The 16,995-nt window shown below is 40.5% G+C and overlaps 1 protein-coding gene across 2 annotated transcripts in view; it reads right to left on the bottom strand.

Annotated features, from left to right (window-relative positions):
* LOC141804619 (protein ELFN1-like) overlaps positions 1-16,995 on the bottom strand; it is a 149,189-nt gene that overhangs the window by 64,220 nt on the left and 67,974 nt on the right. For both annotated transcript variants that reach the window (XM_074689157.1, XM_074689148.1), the window contains exon 2: positions 12,838-12,911. The gene's annotated coding sequence lies outside the window, so the exon portion shown is untranslated. The remainder of the gene's footprint in view (positions 1-12,837; positions 12,912-16,995) is intronic.

The raw sequence follows: 16,995 nt of genomic DNA on the forward strand, positions 1-16,995 counted from the left end.
GTGTGCAATAAAAATGCTGTCATTCAGAAGCAGCAACCGCTTACAATAAGTTGTTCGTTTTTTCCCCCTTTTTTTCCCCCATGACTGGTGTCGTCATAAATATCATTATCACAAATTTTCTTAAAATATCATGATATAATTTTGAGGCTATATCGCCCACCCCTACCTCCCTCTCTCATTCTCTCTCCCACTCTCACTAAAAACTCACTCTTGTTCTTCCTGATGTCACCACATAGAGAGGGGGAAGATGCCAAAGCGGGTTAAATAAGGTTTACAAATGGTGGTAGTTCAGGTCTGTACTCAGATAAACGCAGCTTATGTAAGACATCTCCACTTCAGATCTTTGTTTATGGCACACAAAACATGATCTCATTTTGGACAGAGACCAGCAAACCAAGGTTTAATAATTGGATTAAAGTGTTGGCCACGGCTCCACGTCTGGAAAATAATCCTTACATTACATTAAAGGGCACTGTGAAAATCAATAGGCTCCTTCTGCAGAAGGGTAGGTGGTTTAAAATCTGATGGAAGTGCAAGTGGAAATAAAATCAAAGATATGTTTCAAGAATTTCAATCCTACTGAATCTTCAATTTCCTGTGAATACACTTTATATAAAGTATAATTTAATATAAATGAAACTGAGATCCTGGAATGTCTCCACATTTGCTCTCCTACATTGTTTTTTATTTCTCACATGTAAAAGGTCAAGCATTTTTCCCCCTTCAGTTTTAGCTTTGATTCAGCCAAGATATTATCTACACTTTCAGATTTGACATAAGAATAAAGACTTGTGAGGATTTTCAAGTTTCTTTTTGAAGTCAAAGCAGTATTAAAAAACCTGTTACTTTTTTAAATTCATACGAGTGAAGTCAGTCAGAGTGAAGCCTCAGTGTAATGTATTATTTACAGTGAAGCTGAGACCTCTCACCACAGATAAACAGATGTTGCTGCAGGTTAACACTTCACAAAAAAAGTTTAACTTGGAATGGTTTCTAGTAATGTTGCTAGGCGCTACCCAAGTAGCTGCCTGTTGCAGCAGCTCTCTCGTCTTTGTCCGTTTCTTGTAATTTTAATGTCTCTTTTTCGTAATCTTTGTATTTGGAGTGGATCATCACTTTGTATGGTTCATTGTGGGTCACGGACACCAAACTTTTTGTGGCTTCTGCGATATTTTTTACTACTTTTCTCCTGTGTTTGTCTGGAGATCCTACATGAAACCATGGCTGCATTGTTTACATGCAAAATTAGCTGTTAGCAGCCTGTAGCATGTCAATGCTAACTAGTGTAGGGCTTGATGATTTCCCTCGAGCTGAAGAGGAGGACGTGAGGACGACGTGCTGGTTCTCGGATGTGAGCTGGGAGGTGACGACGTGGACCTGTCCTTCCATCCATGGTTGTTGGGAACGTGGGATCTATCTCCAGGGGATGGACGAGATAGCTGTGCTAACCCAGCGGCATCGAGCTGTTCACGGACGTGGCTGACGGAGCTGACATCGGACGCCGGCCCCACATTGAAGGAGCTTCACCTGCTGTGAGCAGACAGGATCCAGGAGACAGAGACTGAACAGACTGCTGGGGAGGCTCAGTCCTGGACCCTGTGGAGGTGGAGACTGGCTGGGCTAGAGAGTGGTGGACGAGTGGTGGACGGGATGTCGTCATCTAATTTCTTAAGGACTTTTTTTGCACTTTCTATACTCTTTCTTACTTTTGTTTTCTTAAATGCTGCGGTGACTCCTGAATTTCCCCTCAGGGATAAATAAAGTATTTTCTATTCTATTCTATTCTATTTAATGCTAACTGCTAGCTAAACAGTTTATTACATTTTGTTGCCAGATGCTGAAAGGTGATAGTTGCTGATCAGTTGTGAGATTGAATGTAAGCAAATATTCAGTTTTGGGCAGTAATTGACAAGTGCTGATCTTTGTACTTATCTTGTTGCTATGTTAACATGTAAATAGTAATATTTTTCTATATTTCCATCCATATTTTTTTAAATTTCTTATTTCATATTGTTATTTTTATTTTTTTATTATCATTTCTAATAATTACTGTATTTATTATTCTATTGTTGTTATTATTATTATTCATTATTATTAATTATTTTTCTCATTATTTTTTATTTGTTTTTTCATTATTGCACTTCTTCTGTTCAATTCCATTCTAATTTATTCTATTCTATTCTTTCAACAGAACTGTAAATAACTACATTTTACAGTAGCAATATATAGTAGCATCATTGTTTACAAAACAAAGCTGACCTTTTGTAGACCTCATCTCACACTATCAAGGATCAGACGGTGATGCCTCCAAAATTCAACATGTCCGTGTAAACCAATAGAAGCAGAGGTAGCTACTGTCGTAACAATCTTGTAGCTGTCACCTGTGATTTCACTGCATACACACCCAAACATTTGCTTCACAGAGAGATGGAAGAGGAGGACAATGAAGAGGAGCTTTATCTGAAGGAGTCACCGTGGCCCTACCTCAATAGTTGCATGAGTTTTTGTAAAACAATAAGAATCAGAATCAGAAATACTTTAACCATGGACAAAACTATATGTGTTCAGGTGTTAACTGTGCACCTTACCACTGTGTTAGAGTGGTTATGTCTGCCTCAGACAGGCTGTTCTGGGTTGCCAGGTTTGTTTTTGTCCAACAATTTTAGAAACCAATTTTAGGTCATCCAGGATGTTTAGTCCCTCTTCCTGTCTTTTCTCTTTCTTAGACTTATGTCTCTTTCTCTTTCTCCCTATCTGTCTCTCTCTATCTCAAACTTCATGCATAATTTCCATGGACATTTATGTGTTTCTCTGTGTCAGTGTGTTTATTTATCACTACACCTGTGTGCGTGTGCGTGTGTGTGTGTGTGTGTGTGTGTGTGTGTGTGTGTGTGTGTGTGTGTGTGTGTGTGTGTGTGTGTGTGTGTGTGTGTGTGTGTGTGTGTGCGCCCGTGGTGTCTTATGAGCCAGAAAGGAGCCAGCACGGATCAGTGACCTTGGCTCTGATACATTTTTAAAACAGGACGTGAATAATAGATCACGTTGGAATAAAACAGCAAAGGATGAAATATGAATTGAAATAATCTGAATTACAGAGAGCGAGGGAGGGAATGGGGAAAGGGGAGGGGTGAACATGTGTGGGGAAGGGAGGGGAAAGAGGATTTCATAGATCTCAAAAGAGAATGGACGAGCGGCTGTAGATGAATGGCACTTTAAAGGATTGTTATTTATAAAGATGTGAGCCTCTGCAGTAACACGATGTGCTGGCCAACAGCAGCAGTTCAAAGGTACAGTTCATACCAAAACACAAGAGCGCCTGGAGCTTTTTTTCTATGCAAACACAAGAAATGGTTTGAAAGTCAGTTTTCACATTTTTGGTATTGACTGTGCTTCGGAGTTTGCTAAAAGACATTGATGTTGAGGTTTTCAAACTCAACTTTGTTCTGTGTTCAGTGTCATCACCTGCCACAGCCTTCAGTTTGTGTATTTCAGTGGCACCATCCTTCAGATGGAGAGTATTTGCATGCCTGATAGCTCTCAAGGTAAGCGAAAAAAAAACAAAAAAAAAAAACATTTCTTTTGGTGTATTTTTCTAAAAGCAAAGTCATTTTGAATAGATTTAATGAAAATCTCACCTTGAAGTAGTAATGAAAATCACTTAATGGCACCGAACACGCGTGCTGTTTTTATTTAAAAAGCTCAAACTAAATTGAAAGTAATTTGTTTCAGCTCTGCTAATTGAGGACATCTGAAAATAGATCCAACCCCATTCCTGTTTTTGATTTTTTATTAAATTTGTTCTGAAGGATAAACAAGACTGAAAAATAAGTTGTTAAAATTAAAGAACAAAAAAGCACATGGGGTGTAGTCCCAACAGTTTAGTTGTCTGAAAAAAGTGCAAGAAAATAAAACAAGAACAGTACAACAAGGGCCTCCTGAAAAGAATAAAATGGTGTCACACTTAATGATGTGTGTAGAAAACAAAGTCATTCAGATAAAATCAGATCTTATCGAGGGAAATCATTGAAAGATGTAATTAGACAAAACATAAATGTCAAACTGTACGACGTGAATTGTGCAAATAGGTAAGTTATATAAACACCACAAACTCATGACATGTTCAGGATACTACCTGCTTCATTTGTGTATTCATCAAAAGTGGAAAAATTAAATCCTCTGTGAATCACCCAGATACTTGTATGATGTGTGAAGTGATAACGGGATCAGTCGGGGTTCAGTCCTCTGGAAAATAGAGGAACAATTGAGAGTGTCTATGTGCAGTTACCCCAGACTTCATGAAACCTGTTAGTTTTGCTGAAACAGGAATAAAAAAGAGGAGGACCCAATGAGCAAAACAGGCTCTGCATCTTCAGGCACTGGCATTAGACTTCACGCGTGAATGTTGGTTGCAGAAAGTCACAGATAGTAGACTCAAAAATTCCACTTGTCAGCAATGTCTCAATGAAGTGAGCATAAACCATCAGGCTGTACTTTTCTTTGATGTTAAACATTTCAGACTTCTGCACCATGTGGCTGACCTCCTACAGCACAAACAAGGTTTTGAAAACAGTTTGATATAAAGAGAAAAACATCTCTGAACAAAAGTTTAAGTCAAACCAACAAGCTTTGCTCCGCGAGTCGAGAGCTGAAGCCGGTATATCAGACTTCTATGATCCAACTCCCACATCATCACGACCTCTTTGCCGTTATGATGCGCCTCTCTCTGTGTATTCCATCATTCATTGATTCATGTAAAATTAGGCTTTAACTCATCATGACCATAACTTTGATTTGACATTTCAGGAAGTATCTTTCTTTATCACTGTTAGCGAGATCTCCTGACACTCCATTCAAAGGAAAAATCTATCCAGCCTCCTAACTTTGAAGGGAATGATCAAAACAAACGAGTTCTTACTCATCAGCAAACCATCGACTGCTCGGCTGCAGATGCTCATTAAATTCAGAGATTGTAAAAAGGAACGGAAAAGGAGACAACCTTATGGCTGCTCTTTGCCTGCTGCAGAGGAAGTGAGGAGAAGAAGTCTGAGCGAGAGGCTGAGAGGCTGTCTGTTGAGCTGTCAAACCTCATCCCATCGACAACGGATCATCCCGAGAGGAAGCGAGAGCTCTCCTCGGATAGTTAACGTTGTGTTGAAAGCAAACTTTGCTTTGTTTTGTTCACTTTGCTTCCTACAAACAGCCTGCTGGTGACAGCAACCAGTCACACTCGGTCGATCAAACAGTCCATGAAGCAGTCAATCAACAAGTCAATCTTCACCACAGAAGCTCAAATGAACAGGAAGCAAACAAACAGCGCTGCGTTTATGATCCCACACCACAGAGGCCAGGTCATCGTGATAGATTGAAGTCCCTGAGAGCGGGCTGAGATGCTGTGCTCCTCTGTAACTCTGCGCTAACACTGATGACATTTTTCATAAATCATATCTTTTTTTATCGAACACAGAGAGAGACAGAGAGAACCATCAAAAATCTGGTCACCGGGGGGAGCACAGACTGAGGAGAGAAGGCAATTTAAGTGACACGGAGGATGAAATGAATTTCACTTCCAATAATCTTAAATGTGAATTGGCCACAAAGGATGAGTTTTAGAGATTGTAATAAATGCATCACAATTTCAAATAATTTCCAATTCAGAAAAATCCACAGGGATACTGGAGGGAACAGCACAATTCTTTCCAACAAAGACCGAACAAATGTATAAATGTAACAGTCGGTTCACTGATGGTACAAAAGTTCTTGTGTATGCCCAAAAAGAGGTTTCTGGTCGTGACAGTTCATTTTCAAAGACAAGCGATCTTGCAGGATCTTACTGAAGTAATGTATTTCTTCAAAAACTATGTAAAAAAAAATGAACTTAACTTAGCGGAAATAAAAAAAATCCCAGTTCTCTTATAGGACATAACTAGGCTTATAAAAATGTATAATTCCATATTAGGATCACATGTTAGGGATTGCAGACATTGACCAAAATAAAATGATAATGATACAGCTATGTTAAAGGGTCTATGTTAAACTCTAATGTCTTTTAAGCGGCTAACATGTAGCAGTATCTTTTAAGTCAGGTTATGAATGCCCTCAGTTTCTCACTTCATTATCTACACAGGGATCTGAATGGGTGGGATGCTAGTAAAGCTCACGCATGCATGTCTGCCTTAAATTTGTCTGAATTGGTAGGTTGCTGCAAATACAGTGACAGAATAACACCATAACTTGGAGAGAGCATCAGAAGGATGCTGGGTCCTCCACTGAAGAGATGATTAGGGATTTAACCCTGAGCAGAAGGTAACTGTTGATGTGTCACAGCCAAGCAGCAACCTTGGGTTTAAAAAAATATGAGACAATGCGGAAGTGCTAAAATCTGCTGTTTTCCGAGTGTCCACTTGAGGCTGGCTTCACACCAAGCCAAAAAAGCAGCTTTCACTACAGCCTGGTACACAAAAACTATCTCCCATCTAAATCACCAATTTCACTATCAGCATACACTGTACGGGGGGATTTTTTTGCTTGGCACTTTTTTGTTGCTAGGCACAGCCCTGTTGGCTATAGCTGCTCTCTGTTCTTTGTCCATTGCTTGTAATTTTTTGTCTCTTTTTTGTAATCTTTGTATTTGGAGTGGATCATTACTTTGTATGGCTCATTTGTTGGACATGGACACCAAACTTTTTTTGGCCTCAGTGATATTTTTACTACTTTTTCTCCTGTGTTTGTCAAGAGATCTTACATGTAACCATGGCTGCATTGTTTACACGTTAACTCAGCTGTTAGCAGCCTGTTGCATTTCAATGCTAACTGGTGTAAGGCCAGATGTCTTCCCACAAGGTGAGGAGAAGGAGGCGAGGACAACATGCTGGTTCTCAGGTGTGAGAGGTGATGACATCAACCTGTCCTTCCATCCATCGTTATTGAGAACTCAAGGTCTATCTCCAATGAGATGGACGAGCTAGCCATGCTAACCCAGCAACAGAGGGAATACCAGAGGGCAGAGTAGCATCATGCTATTCACAGACATGTCTAACAGACCTAACATCAGACACCAACACCATGTTGGAAGAGCTTCACCTGCTGTGAGCAGATTGGATCTAGGAGACAGAGATGGAGCATGACTGAAGAAGCTCAGTCCTGGACCCCGTGGAGGTGGAGGCTGGCTGAACTGGAGAATGATGGATAAGCTGTCATCATCTATTTTCTTATGGACCTTTTTGCACTTTTTATACACTTTCTTACTTTTGTTTTTTTGATTACTTCAATTTCGTTGTAATTGTTACAATGACAATAAAGTTATTTTCAATTCTATTTTAATTCTTTCTTGCTCAGTTTAGAAGATTTTGAGATTGCAAGTTCGCCCTATCAGAGGCAGCTCAGCTCACATCACTACCAGGTGCCCCTTAGCGGTTAGTGTGGAGACTCAAAGCTGATCCCACTTCTGATGGCCACGCCAGCCAATTTGCTTCAAAACAGATGGGTGATGTCTGGGAGACTACGCCCATTGGTTATACAGTCTATGGTCACAGCTGCTGTTACTATAGCAATTCAAGGTGGTCTGTTAATTTTTTAAGTGTCAGTCTGAGTTTGTTCCATTTGGCTGCTGAAGTAGTGACACAAACAAATTATTACTAACTGTACAACACCAGAGTCAGACCACTATAGCGTAGAAGACAGTTTGCATAACAGTGCGAATCCCTCCTGTCATTACATCACCTCAGGAACAGAATCAAATCTCCTAACACAGGCTTTGTTTTTGTCTTATGGCACTACAGGATCCATGGAGAGGCTTTTACATCTTCATGATCCCTGAGCTGCTAGAGGAGAGGCTAGGTGGTAAACTATGGCAAACTGTTCGTCACAATAACCCAGCTATGAGAGTAGCACTTGCATATTCAGAGTGGTCCATCTACTCATCCCTGCTGTTTACAATGACTGCTCCAAGCAGGTCAATCGGACAGTCACAGGCCACCAGGAAATGTCCTGGCACATCCGTTTAACAATTCCAACCAAATTAATTATATCAAATACAGGATCAAAAATGTGCACTTTTTTGTAATTTGTTTTTCTTAAATTCAATCAAGAGACCAAATCGTACTCAACAAGGTTCAGCTTCAAGGCTTCCAAGTGTCTGAAACCATGTCTCAAGTTTAAAATGTAATCTTCTCTGTTCAAATTTTGGTATCAAAGATAGAACTCTTAAAGGGCAATTCTTCATCAAAGTAAGATGTCTAAAGGTGTGGCTGATAAGAGCTAACTTTTTCCACCGAAAGATACAACAGAGATCTCTCCAATATCAGACTGGACATCACCTGTTCTGAGTCACCTGTCCTGCTGTCTTTTATTTTCCATCTCTCTTTGTGTGACTCTGCTTCCTGTTTCCTCTCTTGCTCCCTGTCACAGGAACACACACATATACACACCTCCGATTTCACGTCTCATCACCCCCGTGACCCACATCAGCTAGGAACTAAGTTGTACAGACTGGGGGGAGACGTGGGGGAAAGAAAGCGAAATAGAAAAGTGACGAGAGGCAGACCAAACGCGGGAAAACGAGAGGGTACATGCTGAAATGAGAGAATGGTAAAAGAAAGCCAAGACAGAAAACACAACGAGGATGCTGAAGGCGAGACGAGGGGGAGACAGAGGAGGGCGCAAATAAAAGCAGAAAGGAGGAGGGGAAATGAAGCAGGATGATGTAGTCGCAAAGTGATAGACCAAGCAGCAGAAGAGGAGAGGAGAGGAGAGGAGAGGAGAGGAGAGGAGAGGAGAGGAGAGGAGAGGAGAGGAGAGGAGAGGAGAGGAGAGGAGAGGAGAGGAGAGGAGAGGAGAGGAGAGGAGGATGGACAATTTGGGTTGACAGAGTGCAGCTGCATCAGGAGAGGGGATGAGGAGGTTGAAAAAGGGAGGAGAGATTGAGAGGGGGAGGAAGGAAATCAGTTGAGCAGACAGAATGTAGAGTATATGCGTGGGGGGGTAAATGAAGGGGGTGAGAATGGGGAAGAAAGAAAAGAGAAGGAGGGAGGAGAGCTATCAGTATTCCAGCCTTGTGCTCACTTTCCAGCCAAGACAAATGAGAAGCAACATCAGGGAGGAAGTGGATCAGCTGAAAACACAGCAACCTTTCCCTCCGTCCCCCTGATCCCCTCTCTTCATATTCCTCAGTCTCACCCCCTCCTCACCCCCTCTTTTCTAAAGCACAGAGCACCATATAGCTGCAGTAGCTCAAACTGTCAGGAGCCTTCCAAACCTCGCACAGACACACACGCAGCGTCATAAATAAACAGTGCTGCTTTGGTGTGTCATGCTCACCCTTTCTCTGAGGTTATTTCAGCTGCGTGAACATTCTGTTCCAAGAAGATGAAAACATTTGGCTCCTCCTCTTTAAAGGTCTTGTCTGAGGTGTCATCAAGCCAAGATTTCTTTTTGCTGACACTGTTTTTGACAAGTTTCTGTGCCTTGAGGTAAAAGGATTACACAACTGGGGTCTGTGCTGTACTACGTTTGACGAAACACAAAACAAGGTTGCAAGAATTTCAGTTACATGAGATGTGACTAAACCAGCATCATGCTAACTTCAGCAGACCTACAGAGGCCTGGGGGAGGGTCCTGTGATTAATTAAAAAAAAAAAATGTGAAAAATCTATCACAGTTTAAAATTCTGATGACAGATAATTGTAATTTTTGTTGTTTTGTAAATTAGGAGGATTTAAACATCTGCTCCTTCAGTTTGGGTAGCAAATCTTCTCTTACTTAAGTAAGCTGTGCTCTCAGATTGCAAATATGGTTCCTCACTAAATCTACCTGCAGCTAATAAACCTCTTCCCATAATTGGTTATACTGTGGCATGGATTTTAAACGTTTCCCCTTAGATGAGTGTACGGTATGCAGAGATTAATCTTTTTTTTCTCTCGATTTATCAAATTTTGCCCACGGAAATTGAAAAAAATGAAAATAAAAATCTCAGTTACCTACACTGATCACACATATACGAAAACTTTTCCCTCATTTAAGGAAATGGTACACATCGATTGCTTCCCTCAGATTACACATCTCTTCCCTTAGTTGAACAGACTACAGTCACTGGTTTGAATCTGCTCCACTGTATTTCTTGCTGGGCACTGAGAGGGCTTTTGTTAGTGCGTACTAATTAAGCATTTGAAGCCAGTATTTGAAAGCTTTTCTTTTCAATGCTGAAGAAATATTGAGTTTTTTACCCAGCCGTATGAATAAAATATTGTGGACAACTGAACATGTGTTCCTGGGGATGTAGAGTCTGCAGAGCCCTGTTGATCAGACACTACCCATAAATATTCTGTTTCTTTGAACCTTGTAGGATCACAGAGGGTTTATTTTAGGTTGTCTTTAAACACCTTTTTTTGCTCTACATTAAAGGGGTATTTCAGGCTTTCCAAGGTGGGTATGTATTAAATGCTTATCAATCGTGCGTAACATCAATACAGTACTTGTCCACAGAAGCTATTATGAGTTCCCACATCTCAGATGGATTCTGTACAAGTCACAAGTACCAGGAACAAAAAAAAAAAGTTAAGTTATTTAAGTTTTATATTTCATGACACAGACTCCAAAGCTGACTACATGTAATGTGTGAGTCTGCTAGAAGTAGATGAACCATGTGCATCTTTCCATTGCAATAAATAGCTTTGCTATCTTCGGTGCTAGCCATAGACTGTAAAAAAAAATGGACGTCCGCTTGCTCGGCTCGAAGTGAGGTCTCCACAAAACCTGCTCTCCCTGGTGGCTGGTTGCAGTATAGGTTAAAAAATCTGGCTTTCCAGCCATTCCAGATGGGCTGTGGTCAAACTTTAAAAAATTATTTCAACTCGTAGAAATGTTTCTCCAGTCTGATGGTGTGGTGATTTGAAGATATCATTTGGCTGCCTTGAATTCAAGTCCTCCTTTTCTGAAAAGTTGCGTTTTCATTAGTTATGAGGTTAAAAACAAGGTTTTACGTCATGTTTAACAAGACCGTTCTCATGTATTTTTTTCGAGGACTGTAAAATATATCGGATGGTAGAGTTAAGAAGTGGTTTGACTCTCGAAAGAAAAAAATATATATATTATTTTTGTCACCCAGTTACACTCAGATTCTTCCAGAATCCCTCATCGTCTGTACTGCACAGACTCTGGCTGCAAACTGCTACAATGGTGGCGCATAAGACAGGGGTATCTTGGCTTCAAAACCGTACAATGATAGATGGCGGAGCCACACTGTCCACTCTGTATACAGTCTATGGTGCTAGCTCACTCTACCCGCTGTGTCCCTGTTCAGTTTGTGTAAATAAAATAAAGAACTATACAGAATGAAACTGCACTTCCTCACTGGCATCATTTTTCAACTCTTAAAGCTTATAGCTGTTGGTCCTACTTTAATGGCAAATCCAGAAAAATTCATCAAATACAAAAGATTCTAGCAACCACATGTTGTATAAATGACAGCTTTATTCTTCAGTAAACCTGTTTTGGCTTTTGGCCGTCATCAAAGACATAATAAAACAACAATTGATGAAGCTGATGAACAGCACACGATTGTATGCCCAGCCCACCTTTTTAGGCCATGTCCACACATAGCCGGGTGTTTTTAAAAACGAATATCCCCCCCTCGTTCATTTTAAAAAATACTGCCGTCCACACAGTGGGTAAATCCACCGGTGAGTGTGGCTCGAGACATGCCAAACCCATAATGGGCAGTATTTTCCAGACGTAAATCCGGCCAACCAGAATAAGCCCCCGTCATTCAGCTGTGATGTTTAAGAACTGAAAACTCAGTTTACCGGTGTCTACACAAAACCATGAAACCAGAGTTTTCCAAAATCTTCATTTTGGCCAGAGTTTTTAGAAAATGTCGTTTGCGGTGACGTAAAACTGCGGTTTTGTGTGGACAACAGGTATACATATAAAAATATATGCGTTTTCCTAAATACCCAGCTACATGTGGACATGGCCTCAGTCTCATTAGCCAGCAGGTGTGAATTATATGATTAGAGGTTTTTGGATGTTTCTTGTTTTTAAAACTATCAAAAATAGACCTGCCAACATTTGATTTATAAATTCTCACAATTTTCCCACGATTTGTCAGATTGATACCAACTAAAGTCTCATTCATAAGTAGTACGTTGTGCGTAGTGCGGACGCGTTGTCACTTAAGTGGCTCTCACATCACTTGGCATCACCCTCAATGTTGCTGCCAAAATCAGGTTTGTAGGTCAGATGCTGCATGAGGTCTTATTCTGAAAAGTTTACATTTAATGGACAGAGTTTACCAGATCCTTGGCTCGTCCATCTCCACTCAGTTGCTGCACTGGATCTGATGTGTTTCATTTCTAGTCAATATGTTGACTTCCTCTCGGTCCACTCCATTACATTCTGACTGTGTTTCACATCCAGCAGGTTGAGCCGGTTGATTTTCAGAGTTAAACAGTCTGCGGTGACTCAACATCATATTTCATGTTATGACCTCAGCAAATCAATATTACTGACAACACAGCCGGTGAGTGTTGACAGACAAGGGAGGACAGACCCAAACCACAACCGTGCGGAGGAAGATCAAACGGGGATCTGGTGGAAGAATAAAGCTGTTCTTTCAACTAACAGTGTTGCTGGAGTTTAACACATTCCTTCTCAGTCTATTCAATAACCTACAACCTTAACCTTCACATTTGAATCACGTCATATTCCCTCTATTGTCTCTATTGTCCATGTGTTGTGAATAGACTTAGCAAACTAATTAGATATTGACTGGAAAATCTAAACAAACACTGCAAAACAAAGTCAGAACAAGAGGTGTTGTAGTTTGAGTTTGTCTTGAGTTACCTTTGCCAAGAAAGATGTCATCTGAAGAGTTCCGCGAGGCTTGTTTGACAAACTCAGCTGTACACACCGTGCTCCTGGTGAAAGATGAGAGTACAAATCACTCAAATGCTCAAAATAATCAGCTTTGTGAGACAGACACTTTCAAGGATGAGAAATAAGCTTTCTGATTTGCAAGAAAACATTTGATGATAAACAAAGATCATGCAAATCACCCCCAAAACATAAATCCACCTGTTTTATTCTGTCACAGAAAAAGCGCTTGGACTTACTAAATATATGAGCATGAACTCTTGGTGTTTAGGAGCTTTTTGAGCTTTTTGAGCTTTTTGAGCTTTTTGAGCGACGGGTGTCACAGAGAAACTATGATACTATAATATCAACATGAGCCAGTCACATGCTCAGGCCCTGCCACGGCCTTCAATCAGCTTTGAGTTATCCCTTCAGCATAATCTCCCCCCTTGTCTCCCCCCTCTCCCCATTTCTCTCTTTCTCTCTCTCTCTCTCTCTCTCTCACACACACACACACACACACACACACACACACACACACACACACACACACACACACACACACACACACACACACACACACACATACAGTAATCATCACACCCACTCTCTTTCTCTCTGCCTGCCCCCCCACTGGGTTTTCCTGCTCTGATTACTGTTTGTTCATACAAAAACACAAACCCACTGTGGGAAGGATGTACTATTCTTGCAGAGAAGACATACATACATCATCTCTCTTTCTCCGACTTGTTTTCTTTCTCACACTCTCATACACATGCCATGATGCAAGAGGATCAAATGTTTATCACAACTGCTCTTCGAATCACAACACACACAACAATCCCTCGTTTTTCTGTGTGCGTGTGTATGCGTCTCATTAAATGGATTAGTCAGTTGTTATTTTTTAAAAAAAATATATTTATATATATTTTCCCACAAAGACTTAAGCCAACAACGGATTTGATCCCACTTACAAGAACTGTCTGTGTAGCCAAAGCCTGATATATCTTATCCCTCTGTGCCATCGAGCTCCAACAGTGCCAAAGGAGTATTAAAAACACACCAGTGAGCCACACTGTTGCACTGGCTGACATGTTCATTCATCACAGAGGAGGCTGTTCACTGAATTTTTTAAATGATGCAACATATACCTAACCTGGCTCCTGACCCTGAAATCCAGGCAGGGCTTGTCACGCAGGATTAAGAGAGATGATGTTGTGTTGGCTCTTTAGCTAACAAGCTACATCCAAAAAAACAACAAGAAAAATACAACAATCAGATAAATGGCCTGAGAGTGCAGAACAAGAACGCTATGCAGTGTGTACATAGGCTGTAAATGCTCCTCTAGACTTTCATCATTCCTCAGTGTTAAATCAGTGACTGGATATAAAAAATGTTGAATTTTGAGAAGTGAAACTTTTACTTTCAAAGGACTTTGAAGAATATTTTATTTTCTTATTTTACATCAATAACAGTCTATTTTTGTCTTTTGTTTCATTTCACCCCAAAGCAATCAAATCACAGAATCTGATGTTAAACGGTTACAAAATGTGTAATGTCATAGATGGTGAATACTTAAACTAGGAGCTGTAGAGCCTTTTATCAGTGAATTGTGGAGCACTTTAAAGTTTAAACTTGAATAAATCTTTATTTTTATTGAACAATGTCAGAAAATGCTTCCATGAAGGATGAATATGAGTCAAAGGGTTCAAAAACACCAATCAAATGTGATTTGTTTGGCTAAAACAAAGTTCTATCCACCCCAGCGAGCAGTAAGCTAACATAAACACTATGTTTGGCTGAATGAATGAAGCGAAACAAAATTGCAAATTTGCTCTGGCTATCAGAACACCAAACAAAGTCCTGCTGCTGCAAACATTCACAAGCACACAAATTTTTAAACTATGCACACCAGAAAACAGTCTCCAACAAACGCTCTTTTTACAACTATTTGGGGAGCCTTAACTAAAACTTTACATTAATGCCCTGCTGTTAAAAGACTTTGTTGTGTACAAGAAAAGAAAGCTGAAGGAAGGAGTGCAGCGAAGGGAAGCTGGAAAGGTTCCTGATACAGAGTAGAGCATTTTTCTCTCACAGGGCTTTCTAGGTTTCTGGATGAACAAAAACGTAACAACCATTAGGTGGAGGCCACGTAACTTTTTTTGTAAACATTCATTAACTTTTTTTTTTAACCAGTAACATATATTCTTGGCTTTGACTGAAATGGTTCAAACACTAAAAACTTGTTATGAACATTCTACCACAAACAGATTGAGGCTTTGTACACACGTAGCCAGGCTTTTTAAAAAACAAGTATCACCTACTCATCTGTTTTTAAAAATACTTTCATCCCCACACATCGGGAAAACCCGTCAGTAAGTGAAGCTCGAAGCATGCCAAACCCATACTAGGCAGTGTTTTTCAGATGCCCGTGTCAGCCAATCAGAATGAACCGTGTTATTCAGCTGAAATCTGAGAACCAACAACTATGTTTCCTGGGCATAGACTGTATACAACATAGACGTAGTCTTGCTGACGTCACCGATCTGTTTCTGAAACGTAAAATGAAGCACATATAGCAGCCATATTGGTAGTGGCAAGAGCTTCGCCTACAGCCATAGGGCGCCTGTCGGTCACGTGACCCTCAGCTGTGCCTCTTATTGGGGAAGCTTGCGAACTTAATATCCTCTGAACAGCCGAGTTAGAAAACAAAATCCAACACACTCTGAACTATAATGGTGAGCTTAGGAGGTTGGTAGCTCTGGGCAAGCCTCACACTAACATGCAAGTAGAACATGTTAGCAGGCTGCTGATAGCATTTAGCATAAAGTAAACCTTCATGGGTTGTAGACTTTTCTAAGTCTATCTTCACACTTTTATTCCCTCCAACTGTTTCCTTTTCCATCACATAAACTTACTTAATGTTAGATTTGGAAAAAAAAAAAATGAAAACACTTTTAATTAAGCAATATGCCTACAGGAAATTGGCATGTCTTTCTTCAAAATCAGCCTCAAAGCATTTATTTAAGACTATATTTAGACTTTAATTAAAGCATTGCAGCAGTGTATTGTTTTGAACAGCACAGCACCGTTATTACAGCCCCCTGTATTATCCAAATGGTTTCTTTCGCTCTTACAATGCACACACACACACACTCACACAAACACACACACTTACACATATTTGTGTCCGGTAATAACTAGAAAAAGAGAGAGGGAGCCAATTGTCTCCACTGTATCTTATTTTTTGTGGGGAAGATAAGCAATCGACCAGAAATTAAATGAAGGCAACAAAGAAGAAGAGGAATGATGCAGCAGCAGCCAAAAAAAGAAGAAGAGAAAGAAAAAGAAAAGTGTTGTTAAGTTGAATTTAAAGAGCTCTGAAGAGGATAAGCAAGTAGGCCAGTCAGGAAAGGAGGAGAATGAGGAGGAGGAGAGGAGAGTATGGGTGGAGAGGAGAGGAAGAGGATGGGGAATTGATAAATAGATCATTGTGTGCACCAAGCTGCTCTGCCTCTTCTCTCTGTCTTTCCCACGTCCCACCAACCCCTCCACCCCCCTTGACACCAGATAAACAGAATTTCTAACTCATCTGTTTACTGTAAATGAGCCTAAATAAGGCCAGAACACTGAGGATTCACACAAAGGATTAACACACACACACACTCACACAAAACGAACAGTTGTAGTGCATAACGTCGTCTTCTGTTTCACGCCTTGTTTGTCTTGTCTCTCGCTGTCGAGCGTCTTCGGCAAATGAGCTTCTGTGTGTGTTTACTCAAGGTTTTGACAGGACTCATGGCTAAACTCTTAACAGCACCAACACACACCATAACAAGTACACACACAGATTCACACAACAGATATCCACTAAGCCCAGAGGCTAATGTATTGCTAATGGGGGAAGCAGTCCGGTGTACTTTCCGATGTGAGCGAAACAGACACGAAGCCACACACTGCTGTCTGATTTAATAGACAAACAGGAACTCTTCATGGCTATAATGACTTAAAACATGGAAGAGGACAAAGAGGAGGAATGGAGACTGTAAAGACAAACCCTTTCAGATTTTTTTCCCAGCTTTAGTTGGCAGAAACATTTTTCTTACATTTGTGGGTGTCCTTGAACATATCTTTAAAATTCCCCTTGGG

This window comes from Halichoeres trimaculatus, unplaced genomic scaffold, assembly GCF_033239565.1.
Source record: "Halichoeres trimaculatus isolate MK-OKI-2021-1 unplaced genomic scaffold, fHalTri1.1 fHalTri1_scaffold_2, whole genome shotgun sequence".
Taxonomy (NCBI): Eukaryota; Metazoa; Chordata; class Actinopteri; order Labriformes; family Labridae; genus Halichoeres; species Halichoeres trimaculatus.